At 34.7% G+C, this 13839-nt stretch overlaps 1 pseudogene; it reads left to right on the top strand.

The window, feature by feature from the left end:
• The first annotated feature begins 2471 nt into the window (after window positions 1–2471).
• On the top strand, window positions 2472–13175 carry LOC143630314 (mitochondrial-processing peptidase subunit alpha-like; annotated as a pseudogene).
• Window positions 13176–13839: the final 664 nt, after the last annotated feature.

The following is a 13839-nucleotide window of genomic DNA, read 5'->3' as shown; positions in this document are numbered from 1 at the left end:
AAAATGTATGAGATTCGACATTTGAGGGCATGTGTGTTTTCTTATGGGAGATTGGATGGTTGAACTGTAATTAAATAGAAAACTGAGGGTATAAATGAAGTCCAATTTCAAATCTTGATGATTGGAATGTGTTGGAAATGTTGTAGTCTCAAGTTTGTAGGCCCTTGGTGGGACCCACTCATTTGATTGTGAATGTAATCTTGTTCCAACAAAAGTCAAATAATGTCTTCTTTATGCATGCCCATGAAGATACCTTATATTACAATTCAACCACTGTCAATCAAATGGCTAACAGTCTGGAAAGTTAGTGAAAGAAAAATAATATCAAAACAAAGAACTACGTCACTTTTGAGGATCATTATAATATTCATATGCTAGCAAATATTTGTTTTTTTTGTTTATTGTACATAGAAAACAAAGGTTGTATATTTGGTTTTGATGTTTGTGTTATAGCATATGAGTAGAATCTTTTGTGGTTTATTGTACAAACTTTGGTAATAAGTTCTGTCCTAATATGTCGTTTGTAGATACAAGGTATCGCGGATGAATTTCTTGTGTATATTGAGACGGCGTCGGCTAGCTAGCATGTTCTGGGAATGCGGTTTTGGACTTTACATGATGTGACCATGTTGTTTAATCCAAAGTGTTTTGTCACTTTTGTGTATGGGAATGTTTTGTAAGCATGTTTGTTTCTAGCATTATATGAAAATGATTAGGTTTTTAATTATCATATCCGAGTCGTTAATAAACATTTTGTTTGGTTTGATTTTGTTTTGCAATGCAAATAGTTATTTGATGTAGATCTTTAATAAATCAACTGTCTATTAATTCAACAAGGATTGAAACTTAAATGTTTGAAATCAAGGCATCAATTCGTTATGTTTTATGTTTGTAGTTTATACAAATTTATATATATTAGTAGGTTATAAAGTTTGATGCAGAAACATTAATGGGATTGCATGTGATGCTCAGATTTAGTGGGTCATTTGATTCAGGCATGCTAGGTTCGAGAGAGTAGAAAGTGGGTCAAGTGAAATATGGGCTAGAGTTGAAAAATAAACCGTTTCCGGAACCAACCCTACGGTTCTTACCTGGACCCGACCTGACTCTACCCGCAAGTACGGACCAGCCTTTGGGTTTCTCCCCAAAACTGTACCCGGAACCGGAACCCACCGGGCGGAACCGGAACGGGAAATACCCGACTATACCCGGAACCGGTTTCTACCCAGCCCGGTTTTGACTTTTGTTGACCATGCTCGGATTCGGTTCCGGTTCACAAAAATACCCGGTTTGTGCATTTCTAATATGGGGCCAGAAGATGGAACAAAAGTATGAGTTGGTGGGTGGGGAAGAGAGAGAGGGGGGGAATGAATAAAGAGATTTATCTCTTATTCTTTTTTTATAAAATTTTATATTTATCTTATAATCAAGTTATATCTTTAACTGTTTACTATAATAATATAATAACAATTTATTGTGTTAGTTTTTTTTATTTGTGATAAGTGATAAATATTGAAGCTTTAAGCTTGCCAATTGAATCATGTAATTTAGATGTTTGATTGTATCCATTTTTTTGATTAAAGCTATTTCAATGTTTACATCAAGTGGTATTAGAGCTTTGGTTCTTTATGTGGCTTCTGAAAAGAACAAACTTTGAAGTTACATGTTTGCCATACTAAACAGTGATCGAGTTATGTTTGGGACACAATGTTATGACGTTCAAGAAACTGACCTAGGATCAGTCATTTGGGATGGTGATCAAAGGAAGGAATAGCATTTTGAAATTGGCAACAAAATCTATCTGACACTTTCATGTTTCAATATTTACCTAGATGATGGGGTAAGTAAAGAGGATTTTGAGTGGGTTATAAAGGCCTTGAGCGAATCGGTGAAAGTCTAAAGTTTTATGGCCAATTGAAAGGTGAAAAGTCTTGATACGTGAAAGTTAAAGTCTATATGTTTTGTGACTAAAGTTGAAAACTGAAAAGTGTTGATGTGTAAAATAATAAAAGTTTGACGGAAAAAGATTAAAATAAAAGTTTTGATGTGCTTGATGGACAAAGTTGAAAGACTAAAACTTTTCATGGTGGTTTGAAATTAGCGAAGGGACGTAATATAACAAACCCTAAAGAAAATAGCAAAATGTCCATTTTTTATATAAATAAAAAGCATGAAAATTGTAATTCATTATTCATATATACACTTACGTAGTTGATGTATATAGACACATATGGCATATGTATACATACAGTAAAATTACGTGTATAGGGTTTGACCATGAAGTAATTTCCGTACGCGCACCGTGATTGTTTGACTATATTGTGCGGGTGGCACATAATTTCGGACAAAGATGAAACACCACAAAAACTTGTTTAGTTTGTTGTCATTAATTCCATTTTTTTTTATTTTTATTTTTGAAAGGCACCTTTCACTTCATCATCTTCTACCAATTCCCATATCGTAATTACACCATGGGAAAGAAAAGGGTTGCTGAGGATTTCAATGACGAAGATAAACCATCAAATCATTTTCCGATAGTCCATCATCACCACCACCGTCACCACAATCATCAAAAGCCCAAGAAGAACAAACCCGAAAGTAAACTATTACACACTCTCAATTCCCACCTCAAGAAAATCACAAAGTACCGTTCTAAAAACCTAATTTCTCTTTCATCACCTCCTCTCACCAACATTTCACATGAAAACAAGAAAAATCATCGAGGTCATCTTTCGTGTTGGTTAAATAATGATCAAAAGGATGATTTCTATGATTGGTTTATGGATATTAATTTTGATCATGAGGCGCCACCCTTTGAATTCGGTCAAGAAGTGTTTCTAAAAACCACGTCGTTTCTTGGATCAGAAAACACTGAGGATCTTTTTGGTGGGGATTTTGTGTTTTCACCTGATTTGCATGCTAGCCATAACATGGTGATGGTATTTGAAGAATATGGGTTAGGGTGCGGGTCGTGGTCGTACATACCCGACCCAAATGTGAGTTTAGGTGACAATGACAAAGGTAGGCACATATACGACTTGTTGAAGCTTATGTCGTTGGAAGATATGCTTAATGAGTTTTTAAAGGTTAACCTCTTTGTTTCTTGATTAAACTTATTAATTGATTTTTATTAGAAGATAATGGATGAGCTATATCCTAATAGATTATTTTAATTACATAGTTCTTTTAAGATATAAACAACAATCGCTGATGAAGTGGTAATTTACTCAATTAGAATATATTAATTTGAAAACCTCAAACCAGTTTTAGTCACTTCAAATAACAAGGAGTTTACTCATACAGCGACAATCTTGTAAATGACATGAAATGTTGTACTCATGTCAGGGCCATCTCTCTGCTTTAGGTCCTCATTTAAATAAGGCTTTTAGTTTATAGGCTGGTTATATAAACTATAAAGGCAATAGATATGTGTCCAAGTTAGAACGAAAACATACTAAATGATGCAAATGTCCGTTAAGTTATTTGGAAATACAAACATACTCGTAATTAGTTGTTTTGATTTGTAATAATAAAAATCGAAAGACCTCTAATTCTCTATTCATTTTAGGCCTTCAAAAGAGTTAGGACTGCCTTGAGTCATGCAATTATAACAAAATAAAAGTATATGGGTGTGTTTGGGATTCTTTATTTTCATCAACTTATAACATATAAATTTTTTGAAAAGTTAATAAGGTGTATAATGTGTTTGGCAAACCATAAGACCTTATGGATTTTAACTTATGGAGAAGACAAAATAAAGGGGATTTAGAAAGTTAGGAATCTCTAACTTATTAAGTTAATGGGTTTGTTTTACTTTTTACACCCTCTCACCTTAAAACCCATTACACTCCTTTAAAAAAAAGAGTGCCATTTTTAGTTATTTTGGTTTTCCCCAGCACATAAGTTAATCCAAACATTTAAAAAAAACTTATTTTAAAAAATTCATAAGTTAATAAGTCTTTTTAACAAAAAGTTCTTATTCACTTAAATAAGCAATCCAAAACACACCCTATATTAGAGCATTCCCAATCTATTCCTTACCAGATATATATATATATATATATATATATATATATATATATATATATATATATATATCATAAGATTATACTAATAATCATTGCATTTTTCTCTCATGTTCAATTAAATAATACTTTTATACATTTATCATTGTATTTTTATTCTCTCCCACTCACAAAATATACGCTATGAACAGTAAAACCTCAAATTTAATTTTCTCATATAACATTTTCACTCTGCTCTAATCACAACAATTATTTTTTTTGAGCTACAGTCACAACCACTCATTACCATACCATATGATTTGCAAATCACTCTCGCATATTTTTAGTGAACTGGTTGAGAATGCTCTTACTAATTTACTATCTATGTTAACTATTTAGTTTTTTTTCTAGAATTTATTTTTATTGGTTATGGAATAAAATGCAAATTATCACATCAAGTTATAACATACTGAGATATAAAATCTTATGAACCAATCCGTAAGACTGCTTCTAAAACACTTAATATTTTACAAGAATGCTCAATAATACTTTTATCAAATATCAAAGAAAAAACCTTTTTTAACCAAAACTTGCAGCTAGGCCCATATGTGAGGTTCAAGACCAGGCCTAGCTAACGCTTAACAGGGACTGGCAGTGTCAACTCAACCGGGCTTGGCCCATTTCATTCCCAACTTTTATTTGGAATGGCCGAAAGTCTGAAACCAACGTTTTTAGTGCTAATCGTTAGAAAGTAAAAGCCGTACCAATTTTACACAAAATACAACCGACACAATATAAAGTAGGTCTAAAGTGCCCCCTTACATGTACTTTTACAAGTTATAAATAATGTGCAACAAAACAAAAATGCTCTCTCTCTTTGATATCAATTTGTTCCTCATGGTGAAAAACAATCTTGCTTCCTTGATCGTGGTGGCTCTACTCTTGGTTGCGGCGGTGCACCAGACCGATGCACAGTATTGCAACCTGTTCGCGCTAAGTCCGTGCCTAGGATACGCCCTGTTCTACATTCCACCATCTGGAACATGTTGTAGAAGGCTAAGGGACCAAGTGCCATGCTTGTGCCAGTACTCCCAAGGCACGAATTATGGTCGGTTTCTAGGGGCTGGAGCTCGTAGGGTCGCTCAAGGTTGCGGTGTGGTTGTACCTCCTTGTTATTAATAATAATGTTACTGATGTCATGAAATATGTGGTGTTTAAATCATGTGAAATCCTATATAAAAACCATGGTTAATTGGGGTTATATCTTTGTAAATTTAATGTATATGTTTCATTTTGTTTTGTGAATGTATTCGAAAACTGTGCGCAAGTAAATCGATGCTATATCAAAGATGACAGAAATATAATATTTGTTAAAAGTAAGTTCGGATGAATCACTTTATTATTTGTATAGTTAAAATTATTAGTTTCATCAGCGAAACCAATCAAGGGATCCGATAACCAATGTTTTCAGACTCGGTCCGGACGTCGACCCGGACGTCTTACCGGGTCAAAGGTCAGACCGACCCGGACGGCGGACCAATGTTTGACCCGGATAACATCAACAATAGTTTAAATATATATTTACATATATACTTAATTCATATACATAATAATAATAATAATAATAATAATAATAATAATAATAATAATAAACTTAATGTTTATTTATGTTTTATACATTGTTTTTAAATATATATGACTTATGTTTGATCAATAAAAATATTAATGGAGCTTGGTTGGTTGGCTTATGGGTAAATACTAAAGCTTCTATCTTCAAAATGACCCAAATTTGAATCCCGGCATGCACATTTCATTTCGGTTTAATGAAAAAGTGGGTTTTACCCGTTCACCCTCGGGTCAATTGGTCCGGGCCGACCGCCACCTGCAAAACTTTGCCGGGTTTTTAGAAACGGCTTAAATGTACTAACCTGACCTGGTATAGGGATCGTGCCCCGGTTGGACCGGCCGGGCCAACCCGGGTTTCAAAATAATGCCGCTAACCCTCCGCTCACATGAATTTTGTCACTTGAAAAGAAAGATTATGAGTTAGACCAACACATTATAACTGTAAAGGTTGGTAGCTTAATGGTATAAGAATGCTTGTTATGATGGAGTCCATCTCAAATGGTGAATCGTGTGATAATTTGTTGTTTAAAAAGATAAAAAAGACTTGCCGTATTATAGGTTTTTTTTTTTACTTTTGTTTTTATTGATAACTATAAATCATAAATTTAAAATTTTAATAAAGGTGTGTTTGAGATTGCTTATTTAAATAAAAAAAACATTTTATTAAAAGAACTTATTAACTTGTGAATTTTTTAAAAGAAGTTTTTTAAAATTGTTTGGATTACCTTATGTGTTGGGGAAAACCAAAATGACTAAAAATAACAATCTTTAAAAAAAACAATGTAATGAGTTTTGAGGGTTAGAGGGGCGTAATAGGTAAATGAAGCTCATTAAGTTAATAAGTTACAAATTCTTAACTTTTCGAAACCCCCTTTTGTTTGCCTTCTTCATAAGTTAAAATCCATAAGGCCTTATGGTTTAATAAACACCTTCTACATCTTATTAACTTTTCAAAAGGTTTATAAGTTATTATTTAATGAACATAAGAAATCTCAAACACCCCTAATTTGTAAATATTAATGTTAGATAATATGATTAGTAAATATATTATACTAGTTTTTATCACCCGTATTACGGGGGTTGTTTTATATTATTTGTTTATAATATTTATTTATTTTTTGAATATCTATATTTTTATTGTATTAAAGTTAATAATATAATTATGGTTTGATGATAAAATTGGTTTTTTAATTATAAATAATATATATCTTTTTTTTAGTAAAACAGATATTAATTTTTAGTATATCCTTAATATATAGGATTTTTCAATCATATATTTGGGGAGATTAGTTTTCAATTTAATGAGATGTTATAACCCGTTTAAGAAATATCTGGGTTTGATGTTACCCATACCAGTGAATTCGGGTCAAATGCATGAGAAACCTCCATTTAAAAACCAAGCAAATCTGATGACTCCAGTAAAAGAGGAGCGACCACATCTCGACACGTAGGATTTTTATGGTTTCGTTTATATATATTATAGATATCAACTTTTGGGCCGTAACTTGTGTAAAGCCCAACCCACACAATTCTGAAAAAAAACACAAATTTGCCTCCCGAACCAACACAAATTCGTCATGTACAGGGGTGTAGGTAGCTTTAGAGGAATGGGTTCGGCTGAACCGGTACACATTTTTGTTTTATTGTTATATATTAGTGTATTTTGACATCACACTCGTAGAAATTTCAACATCAAACCCGTAGAAAACCCAAATCTAAGTGATAAACAATCAGTCGTTTGTCTCTTAAAAATTTTCAAACCCGTAAGAGAAAAATTTTAGCTACGCAACTGGTAATGTATTCAGCCGCTGCATTGAGAATCAAAATCCTCAAGGAGTCAAGGTCAGTTAGTCATACACTAAAATAATATTTATTCATGACATGACCTAGAAAAATCTACCGAGGGAAACCTAAAATATTGAAGAAACTTTTTGGCTTATAGTTTGTGTTAATTATTATTTAGCCAAGATGTTATAATCGATCCATGCCAATGCTGGCACATACAAACTTTCTTTTGACCGGCGAGCGTATAAAACCCAGCTACATGGGTAATCCATCGGTAAAATGTATGTCCATGTTCGTTTATTTAACTTTAACCGAACACGAATATATAATCGAACACATTTGTTTGTTTGTGTTCGTTCATTATGAGCATGTTTGTTCCTTTAAAACTTAAACGAACAGTTCACGAACGTAAACGAACATAAACAAACAAACTTAAACGAACAAAAGTGAACACCAATGAACATAATTGACCAAACATAAATGAACACAAACGAGCAAGTCAAATGCATCATAATTTATCCAAAAACACATCTATATTAGTTGTTTACATGATTTATTCAAAATATCCATCATGATTAGTGGTTTAAATGAGCACTTAGTATGCTTATGTTTACATATATAAATACTTATGTATTTACTAAAAATTAACGCAGACAAACGAACATAAATGGACGTTCACGAGCATAAACAAACTTCCCGCCGAACAATTCATGAATGTTCGGGCCGTTTACAGGCCTAGGCGTTGGGCAGCCCAAGCCCACCATCTCATGTTCCGGGGAAAGCCCGCCACCTGAAGTCCTGCTGTAGTAAAAGCCGGTCGGGATCAGATTCAAACTTGAGATCTTGTATCTCCAGCAGCCCGTATCTTTACTTTCCCTTCAATACCAATTGACCTAAAGCTTATTGATAGATACAAACTATCTATGTGACTATGTGTAATTCAAACTTGTGTAACAGGGGCAGGGTGGGTTTGCAAGTTCAAGGGCAAGTGCAAGTAAATGTTGTTTACATGAAACCAAGATAACAACTCTCGCAAATGGAGTCAGAATCGTCTCAGAAAGTTCATATGTAAGGAACACGAACACACACACACACAAAGATAGATAAATGAATACATTAGTTACTTGTAGTTAGGCCTGTAAACGAACCGAACGAACACGAACACTTAATTGAATATATATTTTTGTTAATGTTCGCTCGTTTAAAAAATGAACATGTTCGTTTGCTTAAAATATAAACGAACAGTTCACGAACATAAATGAATACAACATAACAAAGAACAAACGAACATAAATGAACACACATAAATGAACAAAAACGAACAAATATAAATCGTTAAGTAGATGACTCATCCAGTTAGTATTTAGTTATATTCTATTAATATGTAAACAAACTTAAATGAACATATATTAATAAACAAGCATTCACGAACATAAATGAACGAACAAAACATGTGTTCATGTTCATTCGTTTAACTTCTCGCCGAGCTGTTCACGAACATTTCACTGAACGTGCGATTCATTTATATGCCTACTTGTAGTGGCATTAATTATTTAATTTTGGACAAAACCCTACAATTTCCATTGAATTGCATTTAAATTCTAGGTCAATTTATGAAACACCATGTTCACTTGGGACCACACACCTTCTAGAATATATGGCCTTCCAAAGCGACACCCGTAACAGAAGCCACATGCATGTCATGAGAGATGCGGAGGCTATCGGGGGCAATGCGACGGCTTGCGGTTCCAGGGAGCAAATAAGCTACGTATGTGATGCCCTCAAGACTTATGTTCCTCAATGGTTGAGTTAGTTGTTGGCTCTGTAAGGAATCATGTGTTCTTGGACTCGGAGGTCAAAGAGAATGTAGCTAACTGTAATATCTCCAAAATTTCGATCCAAATTTGACAACTTAGGAAAGTTGAAGGATAAAAAATAATCTAAAGATAAGTAATGGAAAAATATTAAAGAAGGAATTATAAGAAAAATAAGGAAATAAAAATATTTCCTAAGTTAAGTATTCTTACATGAAAGAAAATAATAAAACTCCATCCCACATTGGAAGATGTAAGAAAGTAGGAGCATTCCACTAAGGTATAAATAAGGAAGATGGAATCCATCCCACATGGAAAGCGGTAAAGAAATGGAAGCTCTTTATAAGAAAGAGATTTTCCATAGTAATATTCTTTTATAAATATCATGCACCAAGTGGTCCTAACGGAGGGTGCGTAGCACCCGACCCGCACGGGCTCGGGCTCGGGCTTGGACGAGGCCGACGGCGAAGGGCGTTGGGCGCAATGTGGCGCACTTTGCACTCGCCTTAGTATTTTTGGACAACGAGAATTAGACCAGAAGTGACAAGCTACAAAAGATGAAGGACTAAAAACGAAAAATAATATATATGGACCCATCGCGCTACGCGATGAGTCCAAGAAGACGGCCATCGCGTACCGCGATGGGCCGTGATGACGCAACATACATGTGTCACACTCTGGTGACACGTGGCAGCGTACCAGGACACGTGGCAGAATGTGTCAGGCCACGTGTCGGTCGCGCTACGCGACGAAGCCAAGAAGAGGACCCATCGCGTACCGCGATGGGATCCAATTTCAGCTATAAATAGGAGGGGGTCACGACATTTCTCACTCACACCTCCCACACTCTCTCTCTAGAAATTACTCTATCTCTACCTCGGTTTGCGTGCCGAACACCGTTTTGCGTGCCACCGACCCGACAATCATTACCTCGTAATCCGTGCCAAATACCCGGTGTTTTCCTTGAAGTGCGTGCCACCCAAAAGTAACCCGACATCCGCCTCGAAGTACGTGCACAACCCGACGACACCTATACACTGCCTCGATTTGTGTGCCTCGATTTGTGTGTCAAGAAAGGTGGATCAAGAACGCCTCGATAAACGTGCGTATAGAGTAGAAGTGCTGCCCGTATAAACTTAGGAATATCTAACTCCAAATACCCGTGCGAGGTAAGGGGTTCTGCCTAAGTTATTATTTTATTATTATAAATGGCTTAGACCATAGTCGAGGGTATAGCCCGAACCTTGATTACGATTAAGAATAATATAATTTTTCTTAAGTAAAGGTTATAGTAAAAATGGTATTTCTTTATTATTAAGAAATATAATATTCATAGAATGTAGTTAAGAAATTATGTTTCTTCTTGAAGAAGAAACTCAGTATAGATGTTTCTTCCTGAAGAAGAAACGAGCATATAATTGGTAAATAAACAAAAGGACTAAAGGTCCAAATGTTTTATATAAACAAATGATTTTATCAAGGTTGAAATTATACCAAAATAGACTAAAGGTCTAAAGCTAGATCGCTGATCTAGTTATTTATACAAATGTTATTCTCGTACTATAGGTCCGAGGTAACAAAACAAGAAGAAGAGAACAGAAAACAGGAATCAGTATCAGAAACTGATTATAAACAAAAAAAGTGAATACGCCCCAAACCTTTTATATTGAGTCAGAATGTTTGCATAAGATTTACGAATCCTTAAAAACTTTGTGTACAATAATAAGAAACGGACACTCTGATTAAGAGTATACATGTGTCTGGATCCAAACATACATGGTGACTCGACATTTCCCCGAGGCCATGCATATCATCAACATGCCTCTGAAGGTCTACGAGACTGTTCAGAGAAATGATATTGTGTATATAATTAATTGTACAAGGTACTTAGGGTAATTTGATCCCAATTTAGTTGGGTGCCTAATGAGTAGTCACAAAGGTATTATTGTTGGTTTCACAAAGGTATTGAAAAGATATTTTAGAGTCAGCGTTATTCACTTGTGCTGACGTATTTTCCCACCCATGTTACAGGGAAACAAGAAAGGTTAGAACAGACAAGCAAGAAGGAATAGAAGATTGAATTTATAGTCATTAGATGCTATCTGATGGCTCAGATATTTTATTTGAAAATATCATAAAAGAGTTATGTTTTATAAAGAAATGTATTTGAAATATCAAACGGGTATTTAAACCCGAGATTTTAATAAGTTTTCAATATAATAAATATTTTAAAGACTTCCGCTATAAACCGCAACTCTGATTTATTTACAAAACAGGTACCAACTTGTAGTCACACGCCTAGGCCCTGAGTCGGGGTGTGACACTAATTTAACTGATTTGCATTGCATTGCATTGCAGATCCAGAGAGTGAAAGTTGCTGAGACGCGTGATTCTATATTGCTGTTAGAAGCAATTCATTTAGCTGAATATTCCAAAACATTAGCCAATCCTCTTGTTGCTTTAGGAGGCTCACTCAACAACACCATATTGGAAGAATTTGTACTTGCTAGTGTTTTTATATTTATTTGTTGCGGGGGGTCGGAGGAGTAGTTTAAATATGGATCGTTCTGATGTTTGAAACTATAGGCAAACTATACTACTCCTTGGATTGTACTTGCTGCACATGGTGTTGAGCATGAGGAACTGTTGAAATATGTAGAACCTTTTCTCTCATATATGCAAGGTGGCACTCTGGTTGAGGAACCAAAGTCGGTTTATGTCGGTGGTGATCATTGCATAATGACTAATGCAGGGGTATGCATTTTTTTTGTGCTTGTTTGTTCGTTTGTTGTAACTTTAATTCCATGATTGATCAGAGAACTAGTTTCGCTCTTGCATTTGAACTTCCTAGTGGCTGGCTCAACATAAAGGATGTCATGGCTTTAGCAGTTCTTCAGGTTAGCTTTGCTTTCTTTTAAAAATGTTGAAAGTGATATTGAGATCATCATCATTAATATTATTATGATGTGTTATTTAATTGCAGACGCTAATGGGTGGAGGTGAATATTTTTCAGTTGGTGGTCCTGGAAAGGGGAAGTGCTCGTGGCTTTGTAAGTTATCCATTCCACACTGAATTCGTTTATTGATTTGAAAATTGTTGCACTTTTTATATTATTGTATGGTGAGCAGATCTTCGTGTCTTGAATGAGTACACAGATATTCATTCATTTTCCGCGTTCACCTCCATTCATAACAACACCGCCATTTTTGGATTCCAAGGCACCGCTGTAAGATTGATTGTTCATTAAGGGTAAGCTTGTGTTTGTGTTGCTTCTAATCACTTTGTTATAGAGTCCTAAATTTGCACGGAAAGCCAATGATGTAGCTATTAAAGAGCTTACTACGATTTCCTATGAAGGAGTAGGTTAACTGACACACCTGCCTTTTCAACCCATATCATCCATCTCTACTTGTCTCATATGTTTTGTTTTTCGGTTAGACGGAAACAACTCGATCGTGCCAAACAATCAACAAAGTCTGTTGTTCTAGTGAACTTAGAATCAAGGGTATATATGTAATATTATAGATTACTAAATTGTTTGAAGTTGGCTTAATGTTTTGCTTTGGTTGTTGCAGATGGTTGCTTCAGAAGATATAAGATATAGGCAGACAAATATTAACATACGGAGAGGGGTAAGTAAAGTTTTTTTTTTCAAAAATTTCCAAACTATGAAATTAACAAAATTTTTACTTTTACGAAAAAAAAAACAGGAAACCTGTAGCCTATTTCCTGAATGCTATAGATGAAGTATCAAACACGGATGTCACTTCCATTGTCGTAAAGCTTCTTTCCTCGCCCCTCACAATGGCATCTCATGGAGATGGTAAGCATATCCTTTTATTTCATTGTATCATTTCACATCTTGGACTTTTACTTTGATTTAAACGTTTTATGGCAGTTACAAATGTGCCAACCTACGACTCCGTTAGTAGAGAATTTTCTTGACTGCCAGCTCGCTTGATGTTTAAACCAATAACAGTATCCTAGTTGTTTCTTTTTAAATGTACAAACACAATTATCACATTATATACATTTACTCATTAGTTACATACGGATTATGCGAGTTAGCTACACGTGTTTCTCTATAAAAAATTTCCAAATTTGTATTTTAGGGGATTTTGCGTATAGTGATTTTTGGTAATTGGTTTAACATGACAACATGTGATAGTTGATAAGATCGATAGTAGGTGGTGGTTCTCTTTTATTTGATTGTGATGAAGTAACACTAGCTAGCATCTCATTTCGATGTAATTTTCAAACATTTAGTATTAATATTAAAGAAATAAGAATTAAATTTATCATTTATATAGTTTTCATGATTCAGCCCGCGTTATACACGGGTTTTAACCTAATACTCCGATTAGGAAACATATGAATTTTATGCTTTTACCTGAGTATCGTCTCTACCCGTTGGAATCTAAACATATAAATTTTATGCTTTTACTTGAAATTACCATCTCTACCCGTTAGAATCAATATGTTCCTATCCACGTTAGTATTATGGTGTGGCGAATATCTTCTAACTGTATTCCTATCAAGGATAATCTGGTGGAAAGGGGGCTTCACTTACCGTCGGTTCTATGCCCTATTTGCTCGATAGCGGTGGAAT

Source organism: Bidens hawaiensis, unplaced genomic scaffold (assembly GCF_021521415.1).
Source record: "Bidens hawaiensis isolate Kalapana, Puna unplaced genomic scaffold, B.hawaiensis_p1.1 tig00005637_1, whole genome shotgun sequence".
NCBI lineage: Eukaryota > Viridiplantae > Streptophyta > Magnoliopsida > Asterales > Asteraceae > Bidens > Bidens hawaiensis.
This window is presented reverse-complemented; position numbering and strand designations above follow the sequence as displayed.